Source organism: Triticum aestivum, chromosome 7D, assembly GCF_018294505.1.
Source record: "Triticum aestivum cultivar Chinese Spring chromosome 7D, IWGSC CS RefSeq v2.1, whole genome shotgun sequence".
In the NCBI taxonomy this organism is placed as follows: Eukaryota; Viridiplantae; Streptophyta; class Magnoliopsida; order Poales; family Poaceae; genus Triticum; species Triticum aestivum.
The window spans coordinates 225,357,988-225,361,528 of NC_057814.1; positions in this window are offsets into that span (position 1 = coordinate 225,357,988).

Below are 3,541 nucleotides of genomic sequence, written 5' to 3' on the forward strand. Positions count from 1 at the left end.
CTGCTGGGACCCACCAGCTACATCTTCGCACGAAAGGAAGTGCCTGACAGTCGGGACCCACCTGGTCGAAGCATACGTAGCATTGTCATTCTGGTCACGAATGTCTACGTACATACTGGTCGATGTAGAGGCACGCACGTGTCGTAGTAGAGGCGCGCACGTAGCATGTACACGTACGTACAACGGCAGTGTGCAAGAAAGAAAATACGGCCACGTACGTACGACCAGGGCTCATGTACATGGCTGGGTCGGAACGGAGAAACAACGTCATCGTCGTGTTCATGGGGAGCCAACCGGCTGGGTTGGAATGGAATGCGTCGTCGTGTTCATCGGGAGGGCTTGGACGGAACAACCGATGGAAATGAGGCCTGGCGTACCGCAGAACGGAGGAAACGGCCTTGTGTTCGACCGGCCATGTTCGAAACGGGATCCTGTTCATCGGGAGGGGTCTGGCGTACCGCAAAACGGAGGAAACGGACTTGTGTGGGACATCCTATGGTCGAAACGGGGTCCTGTTGATCGGGAGGGGTGTGGCGTACCACAAAACGGAGGAAACAGACTTGTGTTGGAGCGCTACGGTCGAAACGGGGTCCCTGTTCATCGGGAGGGGTGTGGCGTACCGCAAAACGGGACTCCACGGGATACTGTTCATCTCCACCGTCGACCCCCTCCAGCCTCCACGGGCTACTGTTCATCCACCGTCGACCTCCTCTAGCCTCCACCTGCGATCGTTCATCCACGGGCTCCTATTCATCCAGCCTCCACCGCGCGCTACTCCACCGGCTGCTGTTCAACCAGCCCTCTCCACGGGCTCCTGTTCAACCACCCCTCCACGGGATATTGTTCATCCAGCTCTCCACCGTCTACTGTTCATCTAGCCCTCCACGGGGTGGTCCTGTTCATCCAGCCCTCCACGGGGTCCTGTTCATCCAGCCCCAACCGGCTCGATCGACCGGGGTCCTGTACATCCAGAGGCAACAGCACGGGGTCCTGTTCATCCACCCCCACCGGGAACTGTTCATCCAAACCCCCCAGCAATGCTCACTGTTCATCTAGAGGCAGCATTGATCGACTTCAGTTAGCAGCAGTAGCGAAGGAATCGCTCGATCGGGTTCAGTTAACAGCCATCGATCGATCGCTCGGGTTCAGTCACGCGTAGCCTGCAGTGCAATCGCTCGGGTTCAGTAGGCGAACACCTTGCTCAGGTTCAGTTAGAGCCCAACGCCTCGCACCCACGCGCATGCGTGTACGAGATAAACGCACAAACCTCCGTGCATCGCTCGGCCCCGACCACCCACCATAACCGGGAACACCCCGATATTTTCCTCGCCCTCGCTTCTACCATGGGTTTTTCCGTCATGGACGGCCCAAAGAATGTCATGCAGCTGCGTCTCCGGCCCGCCCAGGACGAAAAGCCCATTTTCTGTCATGATTTTTTTTCATAGAAGTAGGAGCCCACCACATCTATGATGATACTGGGTTTTGTTAGAATTATCGTCATAGAAGTGTCATAAGTATGACAGAATTTTTTTTCGTTCGGCCCAAAATGTCACGGATGTGTCTTTTTTTTGTAGTGCAAGTCCAAGAACAAGAAGAAGAATGACAAGGCCAAACGACCTCCTCCTCTCAAGCAAACTTTTGTGAAGGAGGGAGAGGGTGCTTCTAATGAGAAGAAGAACAATGTGAAGGGTGGTGGTGTCAAGAAGGGCAATGCCACCCCTTCCAACAAAGCCGGCAACTTTAACCCTTCTTATGTGTTATGCCGTGCTAGTGATGGGCATGTTTATGCTAAATTTGTTGGTTCTCCTTATGAGTACATTGAATGGTCTATTTGGGTTCCTAAGACCCTTGTTACTAACATCAAAGGACCCATTACAAAATGGGTACCTAAAACCAAGCATTGATCTCTTCTAGGTGTTTGCTTCCGGTGGGGGATCATGGTTGCTTGATAGTGGAACCACAAATCATATGACCGAAAGCAAGGACTTGGTGGTGGACGTGCACACGATTTCATCGATGCCCACCAATGTCGAGTGGGGTGATGCCTCGTCTTCTAAGGTGTTGGGTCTTGGCAAGGTTGTCATTTCTCATGATCTCACGATCGAGAAAGTCATGCTTGTTGAGTCCATTGCATACAATTTACTTTCCGTTCGTCAACTTGCACTCATGGGCTTTGCCACTTTCTTTGATATTAATACCATGGCCCTCTTGTGGAGCAAGACTTTTAAAGTAGCCTTTGTTGGGCATGTCAAGAACGGTCTTTATGTGATTAAATTTTCGGAGCGACCCACTAAGACCGCGACATGCCTAATGGCTAAAGTTGACGTGGGATGGCTTTGGCATCGCCATTTATCCCATGTCAATATGAGATCTTTGCAAAGTCTTCTCAAGGGGGACCATGTCCGTGCACTAATGAATGTTAGTTTTGCCAAAGATCGTGCTTGCAGTGCTTGTATTGAAGGAAAGCTACATGAGAAGGCTCACCCTCCCACGACTATCATCTACTCGAAGAGGCCCTTGGAGCTCCTTCACTTGGATCTCTTTGGACCTCCATCCTTTGATAGTCTTGGGGGTATAAAGTATTGCTTGGTGATTGTGGATGATTATTCAAGATACAATTGGGTATATTTCTTCAAGAGGAAGAGTGAGACCCAACTAAGCGTCATCGACTTTGCAAATGAAGCTCAACACCAACACAATGCAAAGATCTTGACGATAAGAAGTGACAACGGCACCGAGTTCAAGAACTACACATTGGATGAGTTTCTTAGTGATGAGGGGATCAAGCATCAATATTCCGCACCTCACACCCCTCAACAAAATGGTGTAGCGGAGAGGAAGAACCGGACGTTGATGGATGCGGCAAGGACCATGATGGCGGAGTTCAAGTCTCCATACAACTTTCGGGCCGAAGCCATCAACACCGCTTGTCATGCATCCAATCTGCTCTATCTCCGCAAAGGCTTGAACAAGACTCCATATGAGATACTCACCGGTAACAAGCCCAACCTCAAGTACTTCCGGGTGTTCGGGTGTAAGTATTTCATTCTCCAGAAAGGCGTTCGTTTGTCTAAATTTGAGGCTAGAGCTCATGAGGGCATATTTGTTGGTTATGCTACAAACTCTCATGCTTACCATGTCCTCAACAAGTCCATCGGACTCATTGAGGAGACGTGTAACATGGAGTTTGATGAGAATAAGGGCTCCCAAGTGGAGCAAAGTGGTACTTGTGATGTAGGTGATGAAATTCCTCCCCAAGCCATAAGAAGAATGGATGTTGGTCATATCCTACCCATTGAGGAACCCCTTGTGGCCGAAGGAGAAGGACAATGTTCCACTCAAGTGGAACCATCACCAACCCAAGACCTACACGCTTCTGAAGAACAAAGTGAAGGCCCTCAACCAAATGAACAAGATCAAGGGCAAGATCGACCTCAAGATGGTGCTGAATAACCAAGTGATGCTCAAGGTCAAGTTCTCACCACCGAGCAAGTTCAAGATCAAGAGCAAGCTCAAGATCAAGAACAAGCTCAGGTCGACG